The following is a 15,032-nucleotide window of genomic DNA, read 5'->3' on the forward strand; positions in this document are numbered from 1 at the left end:
AGATCTGCCGCACCGGCCACGGCTCCTCTGTCGCTCTGTCGCTCGGTAGGTCACGACCTCCTCTAGATGCAGGTCACGACCTCCTCTAGATGCAGGTTGTGGTGTCCATGTCATCGCTGCTCCAGCGTATCATGCTTTCATGCATGGTGGTGTTTTGGACTAGAGCAAGACGGAACGAGATAGCGTGTGTACTTGCTAAGAGCTACCGACCACCGCGTGTGCCTAAAAAAAACTTGCTGTAGCATGTGTATGAGTTTACCACAGTGGTTTTTGTCAACATGATCTTAGGGATGCATGCTTAAACAAATCAACTTGCTCGTTGGTCGAAACTAATACTAGTCACATTAGATTGTAGTTTTTGCGTGTGGCAATGTTGCTTCTTTGGATTTGTTGTGGCAATGAAGACAAATAAGATGAGGAGAGGACGTGTGGTGGTGAATGGATAGGAAATGTGTGAAGAGGAAAAACATAGCGTTTCAATTGGCCATTTATTTGTATCCATTTGGGTGAAAAATGTTGTCCCCTATAAGTTAGTTAAGGTTATAATAAATGATTTTATTTATTTTTGTTTCCACATAGAGTACAAATAGTTTTTATTGCAGAGAGTTCAATAATTCCAGAGCAATTAGAAAGAAGGTCAAACACACTTACGTCAGAAGGCCATGTTTACTATAAAAGTTACCAAGAGTCAACATATTTTCAATGTCCAGCAGGCCATGTTTACTACAAAAGTTACAAAGAGTAAACATATTTTCAACGTCCAGCTTAGTAAAAATTCTAAGTTTTTTTCTAGGAAAGATGATTGTGCTTTTTTCCGTATTTGCTCATATGACCAGTTTGAAAATTTGAAATAACCAAGAAGGTCAAAAATCGTAGAAGTTCAATTTGAAATAACTGAGAAGGTCAAAAAACCTAGAAGTTCAAATTTGCAAAACTAGAAAATTGTTTCCTTATTTAAAACCATATTTTTCTAAGAAGTTCAAAGTAAAAAAAGAGAGAAGTTCAAAGGTTAAAAAAACTTAGATGTTTTCCCATTACTAAATAATAAAATGAAGAAATTCGGATCCCCGATCTAAAAGAAACCAAGAAGTTTGAATTAAACTAACAAAGTACTTCAGTCATAATAAAAAATAAATAAAAACCTAGAAGTTCAATTTAGAGTAGCAGATCATTTTGATTTTCACTGTCTCAAGAAGAAACCAGAGAAGTTCAGATTAAGAAAACTAAGAAGTTTGAATTTAAAAACTCAGATTTTCCTTGCTACTGATAAAATAAAAATTGAGAAGTCCAAAATAAAATAACGATGGTGTTCGATGCATATCAAAAACTATAATTATTTCCTTTTCTATGAAATAAAATTGAGAAGTCCAAAATAAAAGGTAGAGCCGTTCAATACCTATAAAAAACCTTGATATTTTCACGTAACCGAGAGAAGTTCAGGTGAAAACTATTAAAAGTTCACGTACTACACGATGTGCATTTTATATTAAAAAAAGAATGAAAAGGCAAAGGCTAAAAGTTTTATGGATAGAAGTTCAAGTGCTCGCCCCGAGAAAGTTCAAAAATTAAACAATGGAAACCAGGAAGTAGAATTTTTTCCGTTACTAAAAAAATAAAACCAGAAAGTCCATATTAAAAAGATAGAGAAGTTCGATGATTATAGAAAACTTAGATTTTCCTCGTTATTAAAGAATGGAAACACGAAGTTCAAAAATTAAATAACAAGAAGTTCAACTTTTAAAAATAGAGCGCTTCAAAATTTCACAAAAGAGATTAAGAAATAGAACTAGGAAGTCCATATTAAAAAGATGGAGAAGATCAATGATTATAGAAAACTCAGATTTTCCTCGTTATTAAAGAATGGAAACAAGAAGTTCAAAATTAAATAACAAGAAGTTCAACTTTTAAAAATAGAGCACTTCAAAATTCATAAACAAATTAAGAAATTCAAATTAAAATTCATAAAAAAATCAGATATTTTCACGTAACCGAGAAAAGTTGAAATTGATAACTGTGAGAAGTTCACGTACTACACGGTGTGCGTTTTGTATTAAAAAAAGAATGAAAAAAGCAAATGCTAAAAGTTTTGTTGCTACAAGTTCAAGTTCTCAGCCCAAGAAAATTCAAAAATTCGTGTGTGAGAGGGTTAACCAAAAAATGTGACAGAAGTTCAAGGTGAAAAGAGCGGGAAGTTCAACTACCACATGGAATGCGTTTCACATATGAATATAAGAATAGAAAACAAAAGGCTTAAAAGGTTTGTTGCAAGAAGTTCAAGTGCTCTGTCCGGGGAAGTTCAAAAATTCTTGCGAGAGAGGTTCACCTTGTATTTCCATGTTCGATTTTTTCTGTATAAAAATTGAATACAATTCTTTACTCAAAGTATAAAAAGGTGAAGTTCAAATTGAAATAACAGAGAAGTTTGGAGTTTATTAAAACATAGGATTTACCGGTTCAAAAAATAAAAAACACAACACCATTTTTTGCACTTTTAAAAACAACTCATAAACAAAAAAAATGGTTGCTAGAAGTTCAAGTGCTCAGCGAGGAAAAGTTGAAAAATTCTTCTGAGAGAGGTTCACCGTGTATTTAGATGTCCAAAATACATTAAAAAATATGTTATTTTTTGTGTTTTAAAATAATTCTCTCAAACCAGAGAGAAGTTCAAAGTAATAACAACCGAAAGTTCATGTACTACATGGTGTGTATTTCATATAAGAAAAAATACAAAAAAAGTGAAACAGGGTGAAGTTTAAACAGAGATGCCCCAGAAGTTCAATTACTTCACGTAGTGCAAAAAACACCACGTAAAAAAATCAGCATGTCAAAAAAAAAGTGAAGTTCGAACAGACACGTCCTAGAAGTTCAACTACTTCACGCGGTGCAAAAACAACACGTTAAAAACAGTGTGAAGTTCAAACAGACATGCATGAGAAGTTCAACTACTTCACGCAGTGTATTTCCATTCGGGATGAAGGTAGAAATTATGATCTCGTCATTTTCTAATTTACTTGAAAACAGTAGGAAATCATTTGTGTAAGTTCAAGTCCTCGGTCGAAGAAAGTTAAAAAATTTATTGTGAGAGAGGTTTGTACAAAAGAAATATCATTTGTGTGACATTGATGAATGTATGAGAAAATTACAAACAAAAATACGTCACAGAAGTTCAACGTGAAAACAGCTGGAAGTTCAACTATTACACTGAATGAATTTCAGATGAAAAACTTTTAAAACCGTTTCGAGTATGAAAAAATGATCAACACGGGAAAGTTGCGTGTCTACAGCAGCTTTCCATCGGTATATCACTTGCTCAATTCCGGTGAGTGTTCCGATGCATGGATTGAGAGCTACGGGCAAAAAAAGCACGTGAAAAAAAGACTAAAGTTCAAGGTTTCATACCGAGAGGTTCAGGTACTTCACGTGAAGCATTTTTGGCAAATCTGTTTCACGATAAAGGCAGAACGAATGATCTCGCCATTTTTGAAATTACTTGAAAATGGCTAGAATCAGAGAAAACTATCAACATGAATTTTTTTTATTTTCCGTAGCTTTTCAACGGTATATTATTTGAGCCATTCCGATAAAGTTTGTAGAAAATATAGCGAAAATACGTTTTTCACCATTTTCGAAACTGACTTAAAGCCGTAAAGAATTGGGAGAAATAATACATACCAAAAAGTTTCGCATTTGTTCAAGCTTTCCAATGCCATATCGTTTGCTGCATTCGTACGCACAGTTAAAAAAATAGCTTGAAAATACGAACTCGGTAGGACTTGTACCATTTTCTAAATTACTTTTAATCTGTTCAAAATTAGAAAAACTTTCAAAATGAAAGAGTAGCGCATTTTCATAAGCTTTCCAATTCCATATCATATGCCTCTATTGGATTAGCCGTTTAGAAATGACATAAAAAATACAAACTCGGCTGTTCGGTTTGCGAAGTTTTATGTTTTTTCAAATTACTCTTTAACTATAGAGAATTAGAGAAAACTTTCAACATGTGGAAGTAGCGGTTTTGTAGCAGCTTTCCAACGCCATGTTATATGCCTCATTCCGATAAACGGTTTAGAAATGCGATTTAAAATACGATTCACGTTTTTTGTGTGAAGAAAAAACGGTTTTCAAAACTGCTCTTAAACCGCTTACATTTTGCTAAAAATTTAAGTTGGGTCATGATACTTGTGTACATAGCTTTCCAACGGTATATCGCAAGCCCCATTTAGGCAATGTTGGCGGAAGTTCAACCTAGTTCACAGGGAAGTTCAATGTACTACTAGCGGGGCAGGTCAGATTTTGATCAGAATATTATTCTCATCCCGTGATCAGAATAGTGTATATATGGAAGGGGGGAGTAGCCAGGAGGACGCCCTAAGTAGACCGAATCCTACTTGGGGTTCCTTCCCAAGTGGCACCCCCCTTGCAAGAGAAGAAAGGAAAGGGGGAAGAGAGAAGGAAGGGAAGGCAGAATCCTCCCCCCTTTCCTTCCCCACTTGGGTGGCTGCCATGGGGGGCATGCCAGCCCCTTGTGGGCTCGTGTGCTCCCCTCTTGTGGCCCAATAGGCCCAATATGAACAGTACCACCTTCGGTACTCCGATGACTATCCGGTTTTCTTCGAAACACTTCTTGTGTACGAATATCATCGTTCTATATATCAATCTTTACCTCTCAATCATTTCGAGACTCCTCGTCATGTTTGTGATCTCATCCGGGACTCGGAACAACATTCGGTCACCAAATCACATAAATCATATAATATAGTATAATATCGTCATCGAACGTTAAGCGTGCGGACCCTACGGGTTAGAGAACTATGTAGACATGACCGAGACACCTCTCCGGTCAATAACCAATAGTGGAACCTGGATGCCCATATTGGCTCTTCATATTCTACGAAGATCTTTATCGGTCGAACCGTTATGACAACATACGTTATTCCCTTTGTCTATTGGTATGTTATACTTGCCCGAGATTCAATCATCGGTATCTTCATACCTAGTTCAATCTCGTTACCATCAAGTCTCTTTACTCGTTCCGTAATACATCACCTCATGACTAACTCATTCGTTTGCTTGCAAGCTTACGATGTGTATTACCGAGAGGGCCTAGAGATACCTCTCTGATACTCGGAGTGACAAATCCTAATATCAGTCTATGCCAACTCAACAAACACCTTCAGAGATACCTATAGAGCATCTTTATAATCATTCAGTTACATTGTGGCGTTTGATAGCACAAAAGGCATTCCTCCGGTATCCAGGATTTGCATAATCTCATAGTTGAAGGAATATGCATTTGACATGAAGAAAGCAATAGCAATAAAACTGAACGATCATTATGCTAAGCTAATAGATGGTCTTGTCCATCACATTATTCTCCTAATGATGTGATCCCGTTATCAAATGACAACTCATGTCCATGGTTAGGAAACCTCAACCATCTTTGATCAACGAGTTAGCCTAGTAGAGGCTCACTAGGGACACGGTGTTTGTTTATGTATTCACACATGTATTAAGGTTTTCGATCGATACAATTCTAGCATGAATAATAAACCTTTATCATGAATAAGGAAATACAAAATAACAACTTTATTATTGCCTCGGCATATTTCCTTTAGTCTCCCACTTGCACTAGAGTCAATAATCTAGTTCACATCGCCATGTGGTTAACACCAATAGTTCACATTGCCATGTGATTTAACACCCATAGTTCACATCGCCATGTGACCTACACCCAAAGGATTTACTAGAGTCGGAAATCTAGTTTACATTACCATGTGATTAACACCCAAAGAGCAATAAGGTGTGATCATGTTTTGCTTGTGAGAGAGGTTTAGTCAACAGGTTTGCCACATTCAGATCCTTATGAATTTTGCAAATTTCTATGTCTACAATGCTCTGCACGAAGCTACTCTAGGTAATTGCTCCCACTTTCAATATGTATCAAGATTGAGACTCAGAGTCATCCGAATCAGCGTCAAAGCTTGCATCGACGTAAACCTTTATGATGAACTCTTTGTCACCTCCATAACCGAGAAACATTTCATTAGTCCTCTAAGGATAATTTTGACCGTTGTACAGTGATCTATTCCTGGATCACTATTGTACCCCCTTTGCTAAACTCATGACAAGGCACACAATAGGTCTAGTACACAGCATGACATACTTTATAGAACCTATGGTTGAGGCATAGGAAATAACTTTCATTGTCTCTCTATCTTCTGTCATGGTTGGGTTTTGAGTCTTACTCAACTTCACACCTTGCAACACAGACAAGAACCCTTTCTTTGCTAAGGTATATACTTTGTGAAAGTCCTATTAAGCGTCTCGATCTATCCCTATAGATCTTGATGCCCAATATGTAAGTAGCTTCACTGAGGTCTTTCATTGAAAAATTCTTATTCAAGTATCCTTTTATGGTATTCAGAAATTCTATATAATTTCCAATGAACAATATGCCATCCACATATACTATCAGAAATGCTACAGAGCTCCCACTCACTTTCTTGTAAATACAGGCTTCACCATAAGTCTTTATAAAACCACATGCTTTGATCACCTCATCAAAGTGTATATTCCAACTCCGAGATGCTTGCACCAGTCCATAGATGGATCGCTGGAGCTTGCACACTTTGTTAGCACCTTTAGGATCGACAAAACCTTCTAGTTGCATCATATACAACTCTTCTTTAAAAAATCCATCAAGGAATATAGTTTTGACGTCCATTTGCCAAATTTCATAAAATTGCGGTAATTGCTAACATGATTTGGACAGACTTAAGCATCGCTATGCGTCATGTAGATGAATCTAAGATCAATGCTGTTAAAACTTGGCCCCAACCAACCAACTTGCAACAAGTGCATAGTTTTCTTGGTTTAGCCGGTTTATATCATAGATTTGTGAAGGATTTTAGCACCATTGCTTCACCTTTACATTCTTCGAGCAAGAAAAACGCGCATTTGTTTGGGGACCATCCCAAGATACCACATTTAATGAGCTTAAGAATTTGCTTACTCATGCTCCCGTGCTTGCACTACCCAACTTTGACAAACCTTTTGAAATTCATTGTGATGCTAGTGGTAATGGCATAGGAGGTGTGTTAACGCAACAGAAGCGCCCCATTGCAAACTGTAGTGAAAAACTTTCTGGGGCGCAACTCAATTACCCCATCTATGACAAAGAGCTATATGCTTTAGTGCGAGTTTTGCGTGAATGGGAAAATTATCTTCGCCCTCATGAATTTATCATTCATACCAACCATGAAACGCTTAAGTACTTAAAGGGTTAAACTAAGTTGAACAAGCGTCATGCTAAATGGAGTGAAGTCATTGAGTCTTTTCCTTATGTCATCAAGTACATCAAAGGTAAGGAAAATGTTGTGGCGGATGCTCTTTCCCGCATATGCATGCTTGTAACTAAACTTGAACTGAACATCATCGACTTTGAGCACACCAAAGACTTGTATGCGCATGATCCTACTTTTGCTATTCCTTATGCTAAGTGTTTGATGCATACATCTTGGGAATGCTATTACATCAAGGATGATTATCTTATGCGAGCTAACAAACTTTGTATCCCCAAGTATTATCTTCGTTTTCTCCTTTTGCAAGAGGCTCATGGAGGCAGACTAATGGGACACTTTGGACACGACAAGACATTTGCTATGTTCTCCAAGAACTATTTTTGGCCCAAGATGTTCCACGACGTCTCATGCTACACCAACCGATGCTCTACATGTCGCAAAGCTAAGTCAAAAGCTCAATCCCACGGTCTTTACACACCTCTTCCTATTCCTTATCGCCCTTGGGAAGACATTAGCATGGACTTTGTACTTGGTTTGCCTAGAACTCAAAATGGAAAGGATTTCGTGTTTGTTGTTGTGGACCGATTCTCTAAGATGGCTCATTTTATCCCATGCAACAAGATAGACGATGCTTCACATATTGCAAATATCTTTTGTAGGGAAATCTTGCGCCTACATGGAGTGCCAAAGACGATTGTCTCAGACCGCGACGTCAAGTTCTTGAGTTACTTTTGGAAGACTCTATGCGCCAAGCTCGGAATCAAGCTCTTGTTCTCTTCTGCATACCATCCCCAAACCGACGGCCAAATGGAGGTGACGAACCGAACACTCTCCACTCTATGACGCGTGTTGATCAAGAGGAACATCAAGGAGTGGGAGGAGTGTCTACCCTTTGCCGAGTATGCATACAACCGCACACGACATTCGACTACGAGCAAGTCCCCTTCGAGGTCGTCTACGGTTTCAACATGTTGTCTCAATTGGACATTCTACCTCTTCCACTACAAGAGTGCACCAACATGGATGTGAGTGTATGAGCAAGCTAACTCAAGAAGATGCATGAAGAAACAAGGCTCACCATCGAGCGCCAAGTACCACGACTCGTGACCAAGCTCAACATCAACAAGCAACCCATGATATTCAACATACGAGATCTTATGTGGCTACACCTTCGCAAGGAGCGCTTCCCCAATGAACGCAAGTCCAAACTTCTACCACGAGCTAATGGATCCTTCAAGGTGCTAGCACGCTACAACAACAACGCTTACAAGATCAACCTCCCACGCGATAAGTACAATGTGAGCGACATCTTCAATGTCAAAGACCTCTCGCCATACCATGGTCATGAAGCTTTCGATACAAGGTCGGATCTTTCCCAATGGGGGGGGGAGATGATGCGGAGCATCCAACGATCATCCCCATGGACACATCTACATATCCCACGACACCACTTGGACCAATGACAAGAGCTCGAGCAAAGGCTATCGAAGATAAGGTGAACTCGCTCCTCTTCGAACTTCCACTTCCTACTTATGAGACATGGCTACTACCTCATGTGGAGACCCTATGTGTGATCAGGTACTTGGAGGGAAGCCACGGATCAGCTGCACCCAATGGACAAAACGACGAGGACTCCAAGTTGAATGGACAAGAAGAAGGACCGCTCGAAACTCCCAGTCATCAAATGACCGATGTCTCTCGAACGTCCGATGCCTGGGAGCTCCAACCCACTAGCCAAGTCCCAGCGAGCGCACGCTCCAGTGGCCAGACGACCGACGCCGACCGGATGCCCGACACCTCCCAGTGCCCGGACGATTGAGCCTCACTAGACGACCGACACCACCACACCCGAGCCAAAACATCGGAAGAATGGATACCTCTGGACGATCGACCGACCGGACGGCCGACCCCGACTGGACGACCGACAAGTCCTGACCAGAGCCGAAACATCGGATGCTCGACCGGCACCGGACGTCCGGACCCTCGTGAGCCTTCGGACGACTAGTGACCGTCGGACGTCCGACGCCTGTGTGATCGCCCACGTGTTGGGCCGAAGACACTTACCCTTTCATCCAATAAGACTATAAATAGACCTCCTCCGCCTCTTTCTAGGGTTAGCATTGTGATAGCTCATATTTGAGATAGAGCTTTGCTCATCCACTTGGTTACTTCTCCTCGGAGCTCATGACCACTTCGGAGAAGATCCCCCAAGTGGATTCAAGATCCCATCACGGGAAGACACTTCAAGACCTCCTCACGGAGAAGACCTTTTGTATCGTCCTTTGTTGACCTTGAATCGTATATCACTCTTTGTGTTTCAAGGATCTAGCATATGTGTGACCAGATCTTGTTGGTTGAGTGATTTCTCTTGTGTTACCCTCGTTTCCCCCTTATGTTGTTTGTGTTCTTCGTAGGATCCCCTCCAATCGTGAAAGATCGGGCATCTAGGGTTCTACCCTACATCACTTCTTGTACTTGTCGCTCCGCCTTGGTCGCTTGATGAACTACCTCGAGAAGGTAGGAGTAGGGTTGGAAATCGGCGATCTTCCTTATTGGGTGGTTGAGGCCATTCGAGAAGCGTGCCATTGTTTTCTCATCATCTTCTTTGACATTAACTCGTATCATGGCGATCTCAATTTCTTGATAGTATTCTTCCACCGTCTTCGTGCCTTGCTTGAGGAGTTGCAACTTCTTGAAGAGATCTCGTGTGTAGTACGTGGGCATGAAGTGAGCTCACATGCCATACTTCATTTGTGTCCAAGTCGTGATGGATGGTTGTAGGATCGAAAGTATGTCTAGAGGGGGTGGGTGATTAGACTACTTGACCAAATAAAAATCTAGCATTTTCCCAATTTTAAGTCTTGGCAGATTTTAGCAACTTAACACAAGTCAAGCCATCATTGTCATTCGTTTCATCTTGATTATCATGATTAATAGAAGTTTCATCATAGTTTACATCACTATAATTGTTAACAACTAACTCATCATCACCTAGTAAATCATCTTCATCACTATTGAAATCAATATACTCGGGGTGTGATACCTTGGGGCCTTTAGGCATGAAGCATATTCCAATTCCTTCATTTGGTGAGTCAAATATGTCATAGGAGTTGGTTTACACAAGTGCAAGACCGACAACACCTTCATCTTGAGTATATTCAGAGTCGTAGTGATAACTTCTCTCGGAGTGGTGGTCGGAGGTAAAACCGTATACCCATTCACCAACATGAGCTTGATGTCTTCGTTTTGTGTAGCTCCTTGATGAATCGTCCTTCCTTTACGAATCCTTGCTTCTGCAAGAGGTTCTTTGTTCATAACGATCATCTCTACTCCTTCTCTCTTTGCATCTACTCTTGTAGAATTTGTTGAACTTCTTCACCATTAATCTCAATTCCTCATTGTAGACTTGTTTTTCACTTGATGTGGTAGAAGCATCACATGAGGCTTTATAAGCACCACTAGACTTGTTGTGAAGCTCTTCTTTATCCTCGAGTGACATCTCATGAGCAATAATTCTCCTATTGACTTCTGTTGGCTTGAGATCTTTGTAATTGGGCATCATTTGGATCAATGTGCACACGATATCATATTTTCCATCCAAGTCTCTTAGATCTTCTTGATGATGAATATGTCAGTCATCTCTTCACTCCCTAAGATGGCAATCTCATTTGTGATGAGAGCAAGCCTAGAGTACATTTCAGCGACACCTTCACCATCCTTCATTTTGAACTTGTCAAGCTAACTTTGAAGCACATCCAACTTAGATTCCTTGATGGACTCGGTTCCTTCGTGCATATCAGTCAAAGTATCCCAAATTTCCTTTGCATTCTCAAGACGGCTGATTTTGTTGAATTCTTCGGGGCACAATCCATTGAAGAGGATATCACAAGCTTGAGCATTGTATTGCAATATTTTCAACTCTTCCGCAGTTGCTTCGCGATTTGGTTCTCTCCCATCGAAGAATTCACCTTGCAAACCAATACACACAATAGCCCAAACGGCGGGGTTATGTCCAATAATATGCATTTTCATCTTATGCTTCCAACTAGCAAAATCAGTACCATCAAAGTAAGGACCTCTACGGTGGTAATTTCCCTCGCTAGACGCCATACTCTTCTAGGTTGTGAAACCAAGGCTATGATCACCAAAGCTATGGAAATCAAGGCAAATGGAGACCAAAGCTCTGATACCACTTGTAGGATCGAAAGTATGTCTAGAGGGGGGGGTGATTAGACTACTTGACCAAATAAAAATCTAGCCTTTTCCCCAATTTTAAGCCTTGGCAGATTTTAGCAGCTTAATACAAGTCAAGCAATCAACTTTCCCATGCAATTCTCAGAGTATAGCGGTGGAATGTAAATCATTGCATATGAAGGTAAAAGGGAGGAGTTTGGAGGGAGCAAATGCAATGTAGACACGGAGATTTTTGGCATGGTTCTGACAGGTGGTGCTATCGTACATCCACGTTGATGGAGATTTCAACCCACGAGTTGTAATGGTTGCGCGAGTCCACGGAGGGCTCCACCCATGATGGGTCCACGAAGAAGCAACATTGTCTATCCCACCATGGCCATCACCCACGAAGGACTTGCCTCACTTGGGTAGATCTTCACGAAGTAGGCAATCTCCTTGCCCTTACAAACTCCTTGGTTCAACTCCACAATCTTGACGAAGGCTCCTAAGTGACACCTACCCAACCTAGGATACACCACTCTCCAAAAGGTAATATATGGTGTGTTGAGGATGAAATCTTTGCTCTTGTGCTTGAAATGATAGTATCCCCAACACCCAACTCTCTCTCATAGATTTGGATATAGTGGAAAGATGATATGAGTGGAAAGCAACTTGGGGAAGGCTAGAGATCAAGATTCGTGCGGTTGGAGTGGAATGTATTGGTCTCAACACATGAGTAGGTGGTTCTCTCTCAGAAAATGAGTAGTGGAAGTGTAGGCACGTTCTGATGGCTCTCTCTCAGATGGAGAAAGGGGTGGAGGGGTATATATAGCCTCCACACAAAATCTAATCGTTACACACAATTACCAAACTCGGTGGGACCGGATAGTGAAACTCGGTGAGACCGACTTGTTTCAAAATGTGAACGTTAGGCTTTTCAGTGGGACCAATAGTACCAAATCGGTGAAACCGATGCGCTAGGGTTAGGGCAAAACCTCATCTCAGTGAGATCGATCACATGAACTCGGTGAGACCGATTTCAGTAATAAGCAAACAGAGACTTTGTCAGGCAAAACTCGGTGGGACCGATTGCTCATTTTGGTGAGACCGAAATGTTACAATATGGAAATAGAGAGTTTGCACTACAAACTCGGTGGGACCGATCGCACATCTCGATTAGACCGAAATGTTACAAAGGGAAACAGAGAGTTTGCAATCCCATCTCGGTGAGACCGACATCCCTATCAGTGAGACCGAACTGATTAGATTTACTGGCTATGGCTATGTCAAGTGAACTCGGTGGCGCCGGATAGGTCAAATCGGTGGGACCGAGTTTGACTTTAGGTTTAGGATATATGTGGAAATGAGAAAGTGATCGAGGGCTTTTGGAGCATATCACTAAGCATTTTGAGCAAGCAAGCCATTAAGGAACACCTCATCCCCTTTTAGTAATATTGGCTTTTCCTATGGACTCAATGTGATATTGGATCACTAAAATGAAAATGTAGAGTCTTGATCTTTTGCCAATATGTGTCCTTAGCATTTTGAGGGGTCCACATCTCTAGTCCATGTCATACCAATCGTTGAACTTTTTGAAACATTAATCTTGAATGGATATTATTTCAATGAGCTATATGTTGTTATGAATTACCAAAACCACCCAGGGATTAGTTGCACTTTCAGTCTCCCCCTTTTTGGTAACTGATGACAACATATAGATCAAAGCTTCGACAAATGATAATATAAATGAAGTACATCGTCGCTTTGAGAAGTATGTGATAAGCAAGAGCTCCCCCTAAATTTGTGCATTATTTGAAATTTTCTTTTGAATGCAAATATACAATCGATTAGGATCATGGGTTACTCTTCCATGTCACATACATCTTGGTGGAGCGCTCAAAATGATGGAATATGAAATATCCACTCATTACCAAGACAAGATATGAATGATCATACATGAGAGATAGAATATCATCATTCAAGCATAAACATTAAAGTATGATATGATCAAACACATGATCATAGGAGTATCTCACACACAAGCATAAATAATGTATTTACCCAAGCAAGCAAGCAAATAAAGTAGCAAGAGAGGCAAAAGAAGCAAAACACACACTCTCTCAAAGCCTATGATCTATACACATTCTCACCCTTTGGAAATAAGTTACCAAAAAGCTTGAAAATGCATAGTGCTATGCGGCTCTCTAAGCATGATCTCTGGGAGCTCCGGAGTGTGAAGGTGGTGTGGAGATGAGTCCTGCAATGGAATCATTCGAAGAGGTCTGTGGAGCTAGTGGAGTAGCAACTGGAGGGACAACAGAGGCTGTAGCTATTGGTGCTGATGTAGTAGCCCTTGTGTGACTGGCTGGCACAGTTGTAGACCTTTGTGCCCTTGGCACTCTCTGAAAAGCTTTAGTGGTAGCTCTCCCTCTTCTCTCTTCAGCTTCATCTTGGAGTTGCTCAACTGCAGTCTGGATCTCTCTGACCTTCAAGTCTAGATCATAAAACTTTGTCTAGATGATCATCTCAAGACTCTCTTGATTTTGAGTTAGGGTTGTCATTCCTTTCCCAATTCTGATAGTGGCCTCAAGTAGATAGCTAAGCTGATCCTGCTTGGTCTTGAGGTGAGCAGTTGAAGCATCTGGAACTTGTGAAGTTTGAGATGCCTTCTCTGCTTTAGCTTTCTCCCTCTTCTCCTGAGCCTCTAATGAAGTAGGATGTGAAGCATCCATGACAACCTCATTGTCTTCAAATTCAGGCAGCATGGGAAGGTGCTCCTTGTCCAAGAGATATGTGCCTTTGCCCATCTTGGATTTAATGAGTATCTGAATGTTTGGAGCATATCAACACAATCTCTTTTGATCAGCATCGGTCTTCTTGATTGTCTCTACAATCAATGTCATCACTTTGAACTTCTCTGGAATGTCAAACATGTGTAGCAAATTGATGGAATGCCCTCTTATCATCCTCTCATCTCCATACTTGGGCAACAATGTGTGCCTAAGGATAGTGTTGATTGTGGGCAATCCATACAGCAAATAGTACACAGAGCCAAACATGTGAGTATCCAGGGCAGCATCAGGAATCTCCTTGTACATGTGTGCCATGGAGTTGTGTCCTTTCCTTGGCTTGGCATACACATTTGTGTCATCCTCTTGCTCTTCAGGGGCATTGATAAGCTTGTCCCACTCAGCAACTGTGGACTAGTACCTTGTGCCCTCAGTCATCCAAACAATTTTACCATCTGGGTAAAAATGTGCTGTGGAGTAGAACTGCATCACCATCTCATCATTCCACTTGGTGAGTTTCTGGCCAACAAATGTGTCAACTCCAGTCAGTCTGAAGCTTTCATGAACTCCGGGGAAGTGATCTTCATTGTTATCAATGTAAGTCCAGTCAACCCATCTCATATCACTGACTATGTGCTTCTTGTCTAGGAGCACAGTCTCATACAAATCCTGCTGCTCCTTTGTATGGAACATGTAATCCACAACAGTCCTCCTCCTGGTGGCATATGGGTCTGTCTGCCTCCATAGCCTAAGACCTGCATCCTTCCTT

Source organism: Triticum dicoccoides, chromosome 4B, assembly GCF_002162155.2.
Source record: "Triticum dicoccoides isolate Atlit2015 ecotype Zavitan chromosome 4B, WEW_v2.0, whole genome shotgun sequence".
Taxonomy (NCBI): domain Eukaryota; kingdom Viridiplantae; phylum Streptophyta; class Magnoliopsida; order Poales; family Poaceae; genus Triticum; species Triticum dicoccoides.